The sequence below is a fragment of the Apodemus sylvaticus genome, chromosome 2 (assembly GCF_947179515.1).
Source record: "Apodemus sylvaticus chromosome 2, mApoSyl1.1, whole genome shotgun sequence".
Lineage (NCBI taxonomy): Eukaryota > Metazoa > Chordata > Mammalia > Rodentia > Muridae > Apodemus > Apodemus sylvaticus.
In genome coordinates this window covers 165,506,296-165,523,229 of record NC_067473.1, presented here as the reverse complement: position 1 = coordinate 165,523,229, position 16,934 = coordinate 165,506,296, and the positions used below count along the sequence as shown (strand labels likewise).

General features: G+C 41.6%; 1 long non-coding RNA gene across 2 annotated transcripts in view; it reads left to right on the top strand.

Moving 5' to 3' along the window:
• The first annotated feature begins 891 nt into the window (after positions 1-891).
• The window catches only part of LOC127679272 (uncharacterized), a 44,233-nt gene continuing 28,190 nt past the window's right edge, over positions 892-16,934 (top strand). The window contains exons 1-2 of one of the 2 annotated variants that reach the window (XR_007976716.1): positions 892-5,555; positions 9,055-9,125. This is a non-coding gene — a long non-coding RNA (uncharacterized LOC127679272). Of the gene's footprint in view, positions 5,556-9,054; positions 10,230-16,934 lie in introns of those variants that run through there. The other variant, XR_007976715.1, reaches the window with a different exon arrangement.

Below are 16,934 nucleotides of genomic sequence, written 5' to 3'. Positions count from 1 at the left end.
GTATGCTCACCGAGCTGTTAATGCACCATATACTTACAAATTTAGTTTGTCTTTGGCTTGACTCATGACTATGGAAGACACAAGTCAAACAACAAGCAGAAGATACAATCAGAAGGTGGGAAAGAATGCCACACCTTGTCTTAATGTTCTGAAGCAGGACATTTAAGTTAGGGTGCTTGCTGGTTTGTTTGTTTCTTTCTTTTTGAAACAGGTCTCACTGTATAGTCCTGGCTGGTGTGGAACTCACTCTGTAAAGCTAGCTGGTGTCAAACTCTCAGAGTTCCCCCTGCCTCTGAAGCCTGAGGGATAGGATTAAAGGTGCGTAACACCACAGTCCAGCAAGGCGTTCAAGTTTTATGAAAATAAATTAAAAATTAAGTACTGATCATCCTTTGACCATTTAAAAACCTAGTACAAATTCTTGAGTGTTTAGAATAAACATAAATAAATACATATGCAAATATGTTCTAGCACCACCAAGCTTATTAGGGATGCAGATGAGCAACCTTCGCAGGTGTTATATCATGTAGAGCACTTGGATCTCAACTGTATTTTTAGACATTCTGTGGAAATGAACTTTTCCTTCCAAACAGCAATAACTTTATCCACTTTGACAGCGTCCTCTGCAGATGATGGGTTATACGCCCCAAACTCTCAAACTTAAGAAACCAACTTGAGATTTGGCAATTGGGTATGTTAATTAGAAAGAAGTTTCCTGAAGTAGGGGAAATCTGTTAGATTTTTTTTGGTAGATTATGTCTTCTCTTCACGTTTTAATTGGAGGGCTTAGCATATACACTTCACGTGATATGACTTGAAACAGACACCCGTGGGCTTTACTAAAATAGCGTGCTTAACCCCGCCCCACCCAGCCCCGTCTGTCCTGCCCCGCCCAGTTATAAAGGTGGAGCCGACTCCACCTGACTAGTGGGGACCAGAAGTTTCAATCTCCAGATTCGGTACGGTAAGGATACCCGAGGGAAGAATTTCAGAGTTATTTGAGGATCTTGGATACCCACGGGTTCCATCCTTGCTTATTTTGTGTTTCGTTTTAGTTATTAGCGATGCTGTCGGATGAGACGTGGTTGTTTCTTGTGAAAGAAAAAGAATTTGCTCTGAGGGAACCGGTCGCAGCGCTACAATCCACAGGGTTGTTTATTTTAAATAGGACTCTGCACAGTGTTATTTTTGACAGGAGACGATGACCCTTCGGGGTCTTTTAAAGTTATACTTTTATTTACATTCCTGTGTGCGGAGAGGGGAGGGGAAAGGATGGGAGGAGCGTCCTGTGTGCGTGCCTGCAGGTGCACCAATGCTCAGCAGAGGGCACTGCAAGCTGGGGAACAAGAGTAACAGATGTTGTGAGTTGCCTGAGCAGGGTACTTAGAAACAAATTTCAGCTAAAAAAGGTCAGCAAGCATTCTTCAACTGCTGAGCTATCTCTCCAACCCCTCGGCCTCTTGATGTTCTTTGCTGGGGGTGGGGGTAGGGCGAGGAGGGAGGGGGGAGAACTGGGGGATTTGAAACCCTCCTTCTGAGCTTTAAGGTGCAGGTAGATAATATCTGCATGTGTGGCACAATTGAAGCAGCAGCAACATCTCCCTGGCCTGTGGGCGAGTGGGTGGCTTTCAGGCGAGCCACTGCATGGACCACCGCATGGACTGATAAGGCAGCTCTCCGGCTGCCAGCACCGTACATCTGATGCTTCGTTCTCAGGGTGAGTAGTCCTCCAGTTCTCAACGTACACATGCTTGTAATTTCACTGTGTGTGTGTATGTGTGTGTACATACCTAGGTTATAGATAAACTTCTCAGAGTCAGTCAAATGTGAGGCCCAGGAATGAAACACAGGTCAGAAGCCCCAGCAGCAGAGCCCAATGAGCCATCCCAGACACCTTCATTTCAGGACTTTTGCTTAGGTCTGTAATTGTACATGTACATGTAATGGTAAATGTACAGATCACTCTTAGTATTAGAAGCAGTGACGTTTTCATTGTGCGTCTTCCTTCTTCTCCCCCTACAATGGCAGCATTGTCAATCTAATATTAAGGAGGGCTCCCATACTTTCCAGGAAGAACATATAGTATCAATTTTACAGGTCCAATGATTTGATAGTCTTATGGATTTTCATGCCCCATCCTGATTTGTCTGGTCGCCTCCTTCATTGGCTAAAAACTCTTAAAGCACACCCACCACCAGTTGTGTACTAAGTATATAGCAAGGTCACACCTCCTAAAGGTTTCCCAACCTCCCCTAAACATCACCACCACCTAGGGACCAAGTGTTCATATACATGCGCCTACGAGGGACATTTCTCATTCAAACCACTGCAGTGCATCACTGGAGGAAAGTGAAGTCAGCTGACCTTTGAAGCAGCTGGTCACCATTCTTCCACAGCTGAAAGAACAATGAAGTAATAGCATATGTACACGAATCCCTAGCACCCTTTCTTCACTCTCAGACATTCCAAAATCCCCTGCCCAAAGAAGGATTTCACCTCCTGTGGGAGGATTTTTTTCCACCTTACTCTCCCTCACATGCACCCACACCATCCTAATCTAGATAATCCCCTTGTGGAAACCCCCTTTGTAAGTGATTCTAGATTGTGTTCAATTGAGAACCAAAACCAACCATGTGGAGGTGTTTTAAGAGGTAGATGTGATAACTTTTGCTTTGTTCTTTCCTGCAGGGAAATCTCTAAAGAGTCTGCTCTGACCATGCCCAGTTTCTGAAATCCCCACTTTGTTTAGTCAGCGCTCATGGAGATCACGATTACCTTTAGGCGTGGGCAAGCACATGAGACATCTTGTTATCTGAGGCCTGGAGCACATACTGTAACTGAACTCTGAGGTTCTAACATGCTCCAGACAAGAGTCATGATGGAAATGTGTCGTTTAAGCAAAATGCAAAATGCCCACAGAAATTAATCCTGCCTTTTAGAAAACTGACATCAGCTTGGGTTCCAGTAGGAGAAGAATTAGTGCAGGCCCAGAGGGCTTCCTGACTAATCTCTCTCAGTCTGACAGTGCTGTAGTTGGTCATTAACTTAGTTCTGTTCTTCCAGGTGATTTGAAGAAGTCCTCTTGCTTGAGAGAACTGTCTGGCTCCCTAATTCTGTTCCTGATTAAGCCTAAAGTCATGCTGAGAGAGAGAGAGAGAGAGAGAGAGAGAGAGAGCGAGAGAGAGAGAGAGAGAGAGAGAGAGAGAGAGAGAGAGAGAGAGAGAAGGGGCTAGTAGCCCCCTTTATAGTGAGTCAGGCACACCTAGTTGCTAACAGGTAACTGTGGGGCAGGGCTTAGACAAAATGCTAACAGTGGGGGCTGGGGTCAGTTGGACATAAAGGACTATAGAGACCCTGGAGGCCAGAGCACTCCCATCCCCCTGCAGGTATCGAAAACTAAAGCTGAGTTCTGCAACATTTTTTCACTTCAACTGCAACTCAGTGGGCAGCTGTTTCAACAGACTTCTGCTTTCCCCAACAGAAGGAAGTGAGATAGAGATGTTCGTTTCTGGGTGGGTTAGCAAAACACCCTGTGTACACCCCGTGCAACCTCCACAGGACCACAGCCACAACTGTGTCAAACCCATCAAGCTTTTCACCAAACCACACACACACACACCACTAGAGAAAGCTACGACAAGAGGAATCAATTTCAAGAAAACTCAAGCATGTTTTTTTGCTGCTGGGTTGGAGTGGGACAGCACTACCTCAGTCACCTTTCTAAGGCTAAGACTAAAACAGCTATGGTTTATTTTTATTTGTTTGCTTTAAAGAACTAGTCTGCCCCTTACAAACAGTACTTCTTCAAATGCTGTCTGTTGTGTAAGAGGTTGAGGGCCAAGGTTGGGTGGAGAGACAGATGGGGAAATTCTAATGTTAGCAATTTTGACGAGAAGGAGGACCCTGAGAATAATGCATGGAGCCTTGGGATTTTAAAGGAGGAACTCGGGTGAACCGAGGGTGGGAACGAAGCCAGAGAACAGAAGTAGACACTTTTGACACTCTTCACAGGGTTGTTTACGGTGCACCTCATTGGGGGTCTGCTCAGAGCACTTGCCTGCGTGTTCAGCAGAGAGTGGTGGAGATCAGCTTTGTCCATCTGTGATCAAAATGTAGAGAAACCTGCTAAGGTGTCTGGGGGAGGGGAAATCTAACATAATTGACGAACAACCTGGGGATTGGATGGGAGAGGGACTCATGAGGTCCCTCTCCTCACTGGGCAGCTAATGACAGTGGTGCCAGGAAGAGGGGCAGTTCTGAGGAAGATGGGCAACTGGGAAGGTATAGGAGACAGGAATAGAGTTGGAGGGGATAGTCTATGATATGATCCGAATCCATTGTATCTTATATATGACATTTTCAAAGAATAAGTTTTGAGTATACTTTTTAGAAAAATATGCTGCTCTAACAACCTGTGGTCCAAATTCATGACGAATGCAGGACTGAAGATGCCTGCGGTACTGACTTCATTAGAAGGGAATTTTACTTGGCAGTTATGTTGTCTCCTTCTATGAAGAAACAAAAAATAGCAAATTATAATAATAAATATAAAATATGTAAAACCTTATAAAGAAATATGAAAACCACTAGACATAACCAACGCCATCTTAATTGTCATTGGCTGTAGGACAACTCAATGTGGTTATAAAACCACCAAGGCTTCGTTCCAGACACTGCTGCTAACACCTGGGGCTGTTCCTTTTTTCTGCTTAAGGTTCAGTACTTTCCAGTAAAAACCGCCTTAACTGGCCTCTGCCCATATTTGTCTAACAAAGTGCAGAGAAGCTTTCTTGTTAGCACAGTCAGATCTTCCTGATTAACTAACTGTCTTTCAAGTCTCTCCTGAGCTGCAGGCTTTGCAGCTCTGCTTATGTGTTATGAGGAAGTGTGAGACACTTCCTCCTGTGGCAGTTCCTTCTTATTCACCAGAACTCCATATTTCCTGAAACAGGACTTCCCTATTCTGTGGAGAACTTCCTCTATTGCTTCTTCCCGCTTCTGGAAATAATGGGTAGCTCTTTGCACCCAAAGCTTGGAGGGTGCTTCTTCTCTTCTGCTTTTTCTCATTTACCTGAGAAGAATTTTAAATGGATCAAAGGAATGAATGTCAGCCACCAAACCGAGAAGCTGACTTGCCTCTGAATACCTGTAACTCTGTTAGAATAATAAATTCTGTAGAAAACTAGTCTCCGTGTTGTTCATCTTTTGTTGTTTTGTTTTGTTGCTTGAGGGGATCAAATAGTATCCAAATTACATCTGCTAAGGTTTGAATACTAAATGTCTTCCAGAGGCCTATGTGTCATGCCTATGACAGTGTTGGTTGAGAAAAAGCAGGAACTTAACGATCTGGGGCTTACTGGATGCTAAGTCACTGGTGACAGTGCAAACCACAGCTCTCACCCTTAAGGGAATAAGAGGTAGTTTATTGGGAAAGCATTTTGAGTGACCATGGCCCAGGAACACAGATGTAGTTTACTCCAAATTCCATGTTTCAACATGGAAACAGTTCTGTGAAGTGTTATGCTTTGACAGAATAAAGGAAGCCACAAATCAAGGTGAGTTTTAAATACACTGAATAGGAACACCAGAGAGTCAGGGAACAGCAATCTCTCCTAGAGGCCTCAGACAAACTCTGATGCCATTATTAGCTGTGGGGGTGGGGGTGGGGGGTGAGTGGAGGCTAGTTGTCTGCTAAACTAAGGCATTCCGAAAGTCTTTTCCCTATTAGTCACAGGATGTGGTACTTAACATAGACATGGTCTAGGAATTGAGGGCTAGAGAAAGTCTGAGATGAGGTAATTACCCTTTAGACAGGCCACATTCCCACCTCTTGTCTGCCAATCTTTGAAGACATAGCTTCTCTTCAAGAATACCCACTGACACAAGGACCCTAGTTTTGGCAGACTGTGTGACTCTTTTGCCCTCTTCCTTTCACTTCTTTACTGGGGTGGGCAGTTCTGATATACCCTATAACCTCCCCCACCCCATCCTTGTGTGTAACCTTAACACGGGCCCAGAAGCAATTGGGCCAACCAGCCATACTGTGAAACCTTATGCAACTACTACTACCAAATGGGCCCCTTCTCTTTATAAGTTGGCCATCTCAGGTGCTTTGCTATATTATCAGGAAGGTGACACAATGTCCTTCACCAAGTAACTTTACCCCACATTACTCTGAAACACAATTCTCTGCATTTCTTATTTGTTTATTGTTCCTTCCATAGACTTGACCTCAATTACACATCCTCTTCCTCCTCCTCCTCCTCCTCCTCCTCCTCCTCCTCCTCCTCCTTCTCCTCCTTCTCCTTTTTTTTCCCACCTCCTCCTTTGTGCCAGAAAAAAAAAAGTCTCAGGCTTTTAATTCAATGGATCTATTAAATAGGGTAATAATAACTCTTGATGCCCTTGTATCACAGAGGCCTATTGTCAAGAATTCAGATGGATTTGCTTCCAAATATACTATAAGAAAATCATTTAGGTGTTGTTTGCCTTAGCTACAGAGTGAGTTCAAGGTCTGTTGGACAACTCAGTAAGAACATTTCTCAAAATGCCTCCTATAAAGAGGGTCAGGAATAGAGCTCTGAGATAGAGTGCTGATCTAGCACTCACAACACTCCAGGTATGACACCTGTTGTGTTTTATAAAAAGATAGGAAAAGGCAGGGATATGTTTGGTGGAGGCATGGAAGGTGTGGGGGAAGGGGGTGCCTCTGAGGGGCCATGCTGAGTTATCCCTTCCCCTTCTCCAGTACCAGCCACACAACGGTATAGGTATAGTATAGAATAGAGTTTATTCAAGGCATGGGGAGAGGAGTTGAGAGAAATGCAGAGAGAGAGAGAGAGAGAGAGAGAGAGAGAGAGGGGGGGAGAGAGGGAGGGAGGGGGGACCAGCCATGAACATGTGAAGAGTGGGGGACGGGAATTGGAAGAGGGCTGGAAGAGGATAAGGGAGCAAGAGCAAAAGAGCAAGAGAGTGAGGAGAGGTCAAGCATCCCATTTTATAGTGAGTCAAGCACACCTGGCTATTGCCAGGTAACTGTAGGGCAGAGCCTAGACTAAATGCTAACAATCCCCCCCCCAACCCTGTTTTGGTCTAATGAAGAAAGGAAAAATTAGAAAGAGGTGATGGTGGAGCAGAAGTAGGGTCATTGTGATCTTTAGCTATTTCCTGCTGACTTGTGGGCATTGTATCTCTGGGAAATCTAAGAAAATGGGTAAGGGGATGTTGGACCAGTCTTAGGAGAGTTGACTGTTTCCTTGCTGTCTAGGGTCTGTGGAACCACCTGTGGGTAGATCAGAAGGAACAGGTCCAACAGAAGCATCTGTGTCTATAAGAGCATCTGGAGGTTGCTTCTCTGGAATTGCCCTGGAAGTAATAAAGGACCCCAGACTAAATGCCAACACCACTAGTATAGAGCCAGGGATATACTCTGAGATAGTGTGCTGATCTAGCATACCCAAAGCTCTGGGTGTGACCCACTATAGGGCCAGGCATATACTCTAAAACAGTGTGCTAACATTCACAAAGCTCTCAGTATTACACAAGTATCAGGGAAATCGAAACCAATCTTGAACGTGGTGTTTCGTTTCCATGTAAGTCAAGGTCATGTAAATCATGCCAAAAAACACAGCCAGGGACTTTCCACTTGTCATTTCTAAAATACCCTGAGATGAGGTTGATTAACATGAAAATAAAATCCCTGAAGTTTAGGGTGATCTACAAGCAAGACTAAAGCACTTTGAGCTTTCCTTGGGAAAGCAAGAGAAAGCTCATCTTTGTTTAGGCTCAATATTGCTAGAGAAACCTTAGATATGCATGATGGCTTCTGGCCCTCAGCCAAAGTGAAGTCTGAACTTGTTTAGGGCTTACAAAACACTTGGCTATGCTTCATAAACTGTTCTGGGAAAAGTTTGGAACAGCTGCCAGGGTCACAGAAATGAAATGTTTTGTGCTCTTTATTCAAACTAAGGAAGGAACTCAGGGTGGAGAATTGAAGGCTCTAAATAAAAGCATAATTCTGTTACTTCCTTCTTATTCAAAATGTTATTCAAAAATGAATAATCTATGAAAGCAAGGGGCACAAAGACAAAGGTTATGTTATCTTTCTGATGCTGTTTTTCCACTGCCTAACAGTCTGCTTATCACACAATAGCTCTCCAGCCAAGTTTTCAACTTAATACTTTCCGACTGAGGCTTGCCATTCTAGCCAGCTAAGGTCAGACCACCTAGTACTACTCTATACATGTGGAATATAGATAATTGTAGCTTTTCTTCCAAGAGTCCCAAGTGACCATCAACTGAAAGCTGGAAGCTAGTTCAAATCATAAAGAGGAAAAGGTCATGTAGATGGCCCTTGTCCTTCTCATCCACAAGCCCAGCAAATAGATTAATAAATGTGAAGAGCCCCGTCTTCACTTCTAGCAATTTTGAACAGATGAGATCTTCAACTCCCTCCTGTAAGAATGGCCTGGGGAGGATGCAGCTAAGAGGTTTTGTTCATTTGTTTTTTTTACTTTTTACTCAAATACCGACCGGTAAGTCATTCTAAAGTAGTCTCAAAAGTGGTTTCTCTGGAAAGTATTTAGATGCTTAAAATAAATAAAAAGCAACAGACCAGAGAGAACAGGAGTCACAGGAAAAAGATGAGTAAAGATCTTCTTGTATCTCAGGCAGCAGGATCCAGGAGTTCAAGAGACAGTAGGTGAAGTGAGGGAGGCTTGACCAGAGCACAGATTCAGTTACTAATGACATTTTATGTATTCATTGATTGGACAAATGTACCATGCTAATGTTCGCTGTTAATAATAGAAGAAACTGGCTGTGGGTATATGGAAACATTAAGCCCTCCTTGAAATGAAATGTAAATAAAAAATATATCAACAATAATAATTTTTTAAAACGTTAAAAAAAAAAGAAAGAAAGAAATGTTATGACTCAAGCACTGATCTAAAACAGAAAGGGAACGGCATGTTACAGTAGAGAAAATTGCAGGTAAGGGCTCTTCAAAGAGAAGAGACTCCATCTCCAAGCTCTAACGTGTCTTTCTATCTGCAGCTTCTGATTATGGGACCAACAGACAAGGACAACTGAGCTACCCTCAACTAGAAGTATATAGTCTAAAGGATGTAAGCATACCCTTAAATGCAAATGAATGTGTTTTTCAGACTCTGGTGTAATCTACAGTTGCTACCCTGAGAAACCTTTAGAGATTCAAAGTTATTTGACACAATTGCTTCTTTTTAAGTTTAAACTGTCATTTTGGCTCTGTAAATCACATATTCACCCAAGGCTTCACACTAGCCTTGCGTACTTTCCTTTGAAGTCCTTGACCCAAGAATGCTGTGCTGTATCTCTGCAAAATCGGAATCACATGCCTGCCCTCAAGGTCTACCATCAACATAAACTGTCCTTGGCTCAACTTGAAGGAGGACTGCATGCAAATGGCACATAAAATGAACTATCACAAGTCCGCTTTGTTAAGTTAATACTTTGTGTCTGTGTCTCTTATTAATCACTATTTAGTCTCTGAGGTTAATGATCAAGCCACAGATGTGCTGCCCCTTCCCCAAAAAAGAACACAAAATCTTAAGAGTGATATTGACTTTCCTCTTTGCGTCCCATATACAATGACATAAAATTAATAATTTTTCAATGCTAAAGTAAAATCAATACATCTTATGTTGAATGATAAGATAAAGCAAAAACAAAAGAAAGATATTTACCCATTATACATTACATATGTTCACAGACTGTACACACAATGCCAATTCTTTTACTGAGCATGTGGTCATGGCTACTATTTACAACTCCTTTCTTTTACTGTTCAGTATAAAGAAAGATGTGTGCATAACTAAACAGTCCTGTCAAAGTATGGTCCATCGCTGACCTATTGACACATCTTTGCCTCCAGTCACTCCTGCAATGTGGTTGACTAACTTGCCAGAACTGTGTTAAATCCCTTCCTATCAGTCAAGTTCTTCCTCTGGCAGGCACTATGGCCTCAGCTTTTCCCTTCCTATTATATGGAATTTCTGGGAAAGTGTAATTATTTGTATGTTTTGTTATAATAGTATAGTACCGAAGGAAAGGTTAACACTGTTTCTGTTATTATTGCTGTTTGGTTTTGTTTCCTTGATTGCTTGTTTGTTTCCAGAATATCTCCTTTCCTGTCAAGAAACATGGAACATTAGGGAGATTCTAATTAAACAACACCACCAGAAAGATTTCAATTAAAATATCCTGTGTCTATCACACTCTCCTACACTATTAGGACATATTTCCTAAGACATAAGCAAAGTTCCCTGCAGTATGGTCATGTTTGCAAGTCTGCATAGAATAGCACCTAGAAATCCAGGTGTATGATCCTAGCTCAGAAACAACTTGGCGGGGAGTGGGGGGTTGGGGGGGTGGGGGGGTGGGGGGGGTGGGGGGGTGGGTGTAGTGATTACACAATGGCACCTAGAACTAAGTATCAGGTGCTATGCAAGCCCACTACAGATCAAGTCAAACATAAGATAGTGATAAATATCATGTTTTCATTTGGATTATTCTAAAGTGTAAATGGCCATTTATCAATGGAGTCAATGAAGTAGTGGTCAAACACAGCATGAGAAAGGTTGACTGCAAGCCAAGTCTAGCTTCACTAGCTTCTATCCATACCTGAGAAGCTGAGCCAGGAGAATGGGAGTTGAAGATTATAGAGTAAGCACAAAGCCATCCTGTGCAATTTAGTGATGTCCTTACTGAATATAAAAGGTAAAACATGGTCTAGGAATACAGGACTGTGATGGTCTAGTAAGCACATACTTGTCTAGTATGCTTAGGGCCCTAGATTCAATCCCTAGTGCTTATATAAGGGGGGATGGGTTGAGAAAAAAAGAGAAAGGAGGAAAGGAAAAAAGAGAATAAACAACAGAAAAAAATGTTGTCTCCATACCACACCAATCTCTGAAAAGGAAATTTCTTGGATATTATGGAAAAATTAGATTGTCTTGACCATATTTCACAGGAGATAATCTTACAGAAAATTTTCTTTTATATAAAGTCCTGTCTATGATCTAAGTTCATTACCAAAACCAAAATTGTATTGCTTAACAGATGATGAAAGTGCCTGTGTAGTCACTTTTGATACCATCGAAGATCAAGCTTATTGTCTCTCACCTCCCCTAAGCTACAAGTTACTCCTTGGTTGGTTTGACTTGAATTTGCAGAGACCTAGAAAAATAACAGTGTGATTAGTGATGCTGAATATGTTCTCATACATCAGTCATCCATTTGCTTGTCTTTTGAATATACATCTATTCAATCCACCACCTATCTATTAATGTGGTTAACTTATCCCTTGCTACCTCATAAGGGTGTAAAGTATTGTGATGGTTTGTCAAGATGGCTGACTTAACTGGATTAATAGAACTGATGAAACACACCCATGTTTGTGTGAATGTTTCAACAGCAGAGTGCTCTGTGGGACAAGAGTAACAGGGCCAAAAGAATGTGCCTTCAAAATGTGCATAAATTCCACTAAGTAGCTGTATGGAAAAGCAAATAAAGAAGGAATCAGCTACACCTAAAAGCTTCTTCTTTATGAAGAAGTGCATCTATTGCTCTTCCAGTGGTAGTCGTGGTGGGGGTGGGAGTTGTGTGTGTGTGGTGGTGGTGGTGGTGGTGGTGATGAGCTCCAGATTCTTTCATCTTAAGATCTGATTCCATACCACTGACTCTCTAGGTGGTTTCTAGGCTTTCAGCACCATGCTGAAGGCAGCTGATTTTCCTGGACTGGGCATTGCCTGGTTGTCAACCTCCCTGCATTCAGATTTCCATTCATGTTGGATAATCCAACTGGTGCTGAGTCAGCCAATATAAATCCCTTGTTCAGACTCCCTTCCCAAGTGACTCCAGGCCATGTCAAGCTGAAAGTTGAAGTTAGCTAACTTGACCTAATATACATTCTATCAGTTCTGTTTCTCTAGAGGACCTTGTCTAATGCAAGTACCTATTACTACAGGCACCTTACTTGTTGAAATAAGTATATGCTCCTCTTTTGACCTTAAGTGTGCAATGGAAAAAGCAGAATCATTTGGCCAATGGACATTTCTTTGAAAGCTGAAGAAAGCAAGATGAGACAATCAGGACCCTAACATTAACTTTGTCTTTATAAAATGCAGTACATAGAATAATCTAATGAGAATCAATAACTACTACAGGGAGATGAATGAGGTCATACTTAGACAAGTATCCCATGTTCATCTGTAGACTCTTGAAGGAAATAAAAAACTAAAAGCATGAACTCCAGAAGGGAAGTCTATCAGGGAAGTGTATGGACAGGGTTTGGTTGTAAGGTATAAGGAAGGTTTGTCAGTCTTCAGTAGCAGCAAGAGACTCCTCTTCATACAGCTGGTTGGTCTTGATTTTCACTGGAGAAAAAAATTCAAGATGGGTCAATACCAAGCAGAGTTGGAGTTAATTTTTTTAGACATATGGATTTAAGCATCGGTAGTGGGGTGCAGATGGGGCTTACTTACAGCAGTGTTATGTTCCCAACAGTGAGGCATGGCCTGACCAAAGAGGTATAGTAAGTGTCTCTGCAATATTTACATGTTTCTTAAAGATTAACTTATGTATTTAGACTTATGTATTTTTCTTTTAAGCATATTTTTATTTTAAGCCTACATGTATGTCTGTGCACCAGGTGCATAAGTTCGAGTGCAGATCACGAGAGGGCATCAAATCCCTTTGAACTGGAGTCAATGATGGTTGTGAGCCACTAGGTGGGTGCTGGGAATTGAACTTGGGTACTCTACAAGAGCAGCCAGTTCTCTTAACCTGTAAACCATCTCTCTAGTCCCACTTTTTTTTTTAATTTTATTTTTTATTGAATATATTCTTTATTTATATTTCAAATGCTAAAACCTTTCCTGGTTTCCACCCTCCCCGAAAACCCCCAAAACTTCCACCCACCCCCTGCCACCAATTATATGCCCCTCCACCCGGCCCATTCCCACCTACCCCCCACTCCATTTCCCTATGCTGTGGCATCTACTGAGCCTTCACAGGACCAAGGACCTCTCCTCCCACTGATGCCCAGCAAGGCATTCCTCTGCCAAACTTTTGGCTGGAATGATGTGTACCTCTTGGTTGATGGTTTAGTTCCTGGGAGCCCCGGGGCATCTGGGTGGCCCACATCGTTGTTTTTCCCATGGGGCTGTAAACCCCTTCAGCTCCTCCAGTCTGACCTCCAACTCCTCCATTGGGGACCCCTCACCCAGTCTCTCAGTCCAGTGTTTGGCTGCTAGCATCTGCTTCTGTATCTGTAAGGCTCTGGCAGGGCCCCTCTGGAGACAACCATAACAGGCTCCTTTCAGTATGCACTTCTTGTTGTCCATAATAGTGTGGTTTTGGGTGACTGTTTATAGGATGAATCCCCAGGTAGGACACTCTCTGGGTGGCTTTTCCTTCAGTCTCTGCTCCACACTTTGTCTCCATAATTGCTCTTGTGAGTATTTCGTTCCCTTTCTCAGAGGAACCAAAGCACTCCCACTTCAGTCTTCCTTCTTCTTAAGCTTCCTATGGTCTATAAATTGTAACTTGTTTATTTTGAGCTTTTTGGTGAATACCCTCTTATCAGGGAGTGCATACCATGTGCATTCTTTTGTGATTGGGTTACGTCACTCAGGATGACACTTTCTAGTTCCATCCATTTGCCTAAGAATTTCATGAATTTATTGTTTTTAATAGCTGAATAGTACTCCATTGTGTATATATACCACAGTTTCTGCATCCATTCCTCTGTTGAAGGACATCTGGGTTCTTTCCAGCTTCTGGCCATTATAAATAAGGCTGCTATGAACATAGTGGAATATGTGTCCTTATTACCTGTTGGAGCATCTTCTGGGTATATGCCCAGGAGTGGTATAGCTGGGTCCTCAGGTAGTACTATGTCTAATTTTCTGAGGAATTGCCAAACTGATTTCCAGAGTGGTTTTACCAGCTTGCATTCCCAACAGCAATGTAAGAGTGTTCCTCTTTTTCCACATCCTCTCTACCATCTGCTGTCCCCTGAGTTTTTGATCTTAGCCATTCTGACTGGTGTGAGGTGGAATCTCAAGATTGTTTTGATTTGCATTTCCCTAATAACTAAGCATACTGAACATTTCTTTAGTTACTTCACAGACATTCCAGTTTCCTCAGTTGAGAATTCCCTCTTTAGCTCTGTACCCCAGTTTTTATTAGGGTTATTTGGTTCTCTGGAGTCTAACGTCTTGAGTTCTTTGTATATATTGGATATTAACCCTCTATATGATGTAGGATTGGTAAAGATCTTTCCCCAATCTGTTGGTAGCTGTTTTTGTCCTATTGATAGTGTCCTTTGCAAAACAGATGCTTTGCAGTTTTATGAGGTCCCATTTGTCGATTCTTGTTCTTAAAGCATAAGCCATTGGTGTTCTATTCAGGAAAATTTCCCCTGTGCCCATGTGTTCAAGGTTGCTCCACACTTTCTCCGCTATAGGCTTCAGTGTATCTAGTTTTATGTATAGATCCTTGATCCACTTAGACTTGAGCTTTGTACAGGAGATCAGAATGGGTTGATTTGCATTTTTCTGCATGCTGACCTCCAGTTGATCCAGCACCATTTGTTAAATGCTGTCTTTTTATCACTGTATATTTTTAGCTCCTTTGTCAAATATCAAGTGACCATAGGTGTGTGGGTTCATTTCTGGGGCTTCAATTCTACTTCAATGTTCTTCCTGCCTGTCTCTGTACCAATACCAAACAGTTGTTGTTGTTGTTGGTTTTTTTTGTTTGTTTTTATTTTTTTTAAATCACTATTGCTCTGTCGGGGACCAGACAAGGCTGCCCACTCTCTCCCTATCTATTCAATATAGTATTTTAAGTCCTAGCCAGAACAATCAGACAAAAGGAGGTCAAAGGTATACAAATTGCTATACAAAGTAAAGCTTCAGGTCAGGGATGGTGATTCCCCCAAGAGATCTGTTGTTGTGGAGAATAGTTTTTGCTATCCTGGGTTTTTTTGTTATTCCAAATGGATTTGCAGATTGCTCTTTGTAGCTCTATGAAGAATGGATTTAGAATTTTGAAAGGGATTGCATTGAATCTGTAGATTGCTTTAGGCAAGATGACCATTTTTACTATATTAACCCTGCCAATCCATGAGCATGGGAGATCTTTCCATCTTCTGAGATCTTCTTCGATTTCTTTCTTCAGAGGCTTGAAGTTCTTGTCATACAGATCTTTCACTTGCTTGGTTAGAGACACTCCAATGTATGTAATATTGTTTGTATTGTGAAGGGTTGTCATTTCCCTAATTTCTTTCTCAGCTTCTTTATCCTTTCACTAGAGGAAGGCTACTGATTTATTTTTATATCCAGCCACATTTTTGAAGTTGTTTATCAGCTTTAGGAGTTCTCTGGTGGATGTTTTGGGTCCCTTAAGTATACTATCATATCATCTGCAAATAGTGATACTTTGATTTCTTCCTTTCCAATTTGTATACCTTTGACCTCCTTTTGTCTGATTGTTCTGGCTAGGACTTAAAATACTATATTGAATAGATAGGGAGAGAGTGGGCAGCCTTGTCTGGTCCCCGATTTTAGTGGGATTGCTTCAAGTTTCTCTCCATTTAGTTTGATGTTGGCTATTGGTTTGCAGTACATTGCTTTCACTATTTTTAAGTATGGGCCTTGAATTCCCAATCTCTCTAAGACTTTTATCACAAAGAGATGCTGAATTTTGTCAAAAGCTTTTTTAGCATCTAATGAAATGACCATGTGGTTTTTTTTCTTTGAGTTTGTTTATATAGTGGATCACATTAATGGATTTCCTTATATTGAACCATCCCCGAATCCCTGGGATGATGCTTACTTGATCATGGTGAATCATCGTTTTGATGAATTCTTGGATTCGGTTGACAGGAATTTTGTTGAGTATTTTTGCATCGATGTTCATAAGGGAAATTGGTCTGAAGTTCTCTTTCCTTGTTTGGCCTTTGTTTGGTTTACGTATAAGTGTTATTGTGGCTTCATAGAATGAGTTGGGTAGTGTTCCTTTAATTTCTATTTTGTGGAATAGTTTAAAGAGTATCAGTATTAGCTCTTCTTTGAAGATCTGATAGAATTCTCCACTAAATCCATCTGGTCCTGTTCTTTTTTATTTTTTTCTGGAAGACTATTAACAGCTGCTTCTATTTCCTCAGGGCGTATGGGACTATTTAGATGGTTTAACTGGTTTATCTGATCCTGTTTTAATGTTGGCACCTGATATGTATCTAGAAAATTGTCCATTTCATCCAGATTTTCAAACTTTTTGAGTATAAGTTCTTGTAGTAGGATCTGATGATGTTTTGAATTTCCACAGTTTCTCCCTTTTCATTTCTCATTTCATTAATTTGGGTAGTACCTGTGTGTCCTCTGGTTAGTCTGGCTAAGGGTTTATCTATCTTGTTGATTTTCTCAAAGAACCAGCACCTGATTTTGTTGATTCTTTGTATAGTTCTTTTTGTTTCTATTTGGTTGATTTTGGCCCTAAGTTTGATTATTTCCTGCCATCTTCTCCTCTTGGGTTTATTTGCTTCTTTTTGTTCTAGAGCTTTCAGGGGCACTGTAAAGCTGCTAGTTAGTGTAAGCTTTCTCCATTTGTTTTTGGGGGCACTCAGAGCTATCAGTATTCTAGTCCCTCTCTACATGATTTTTGTGTTTGTATTGCTCAATTTTTTTGAGTTATACACTGCTCATTTAAAGTCTTTGAATGGTTTTATCTCAGGAAATTTCTTTAGTAAATAAGAACATAAGGTGTTTTCTGGGGTACATTATGTCAGGTGTGCACACTGATAAGTCATCAGGAAGTAAGTCCGCTGCCTATGTTTTATCTGTCAACACGTCTAATCTTGTTTGTGCTGTTTACAGATGAAAGACATTAAA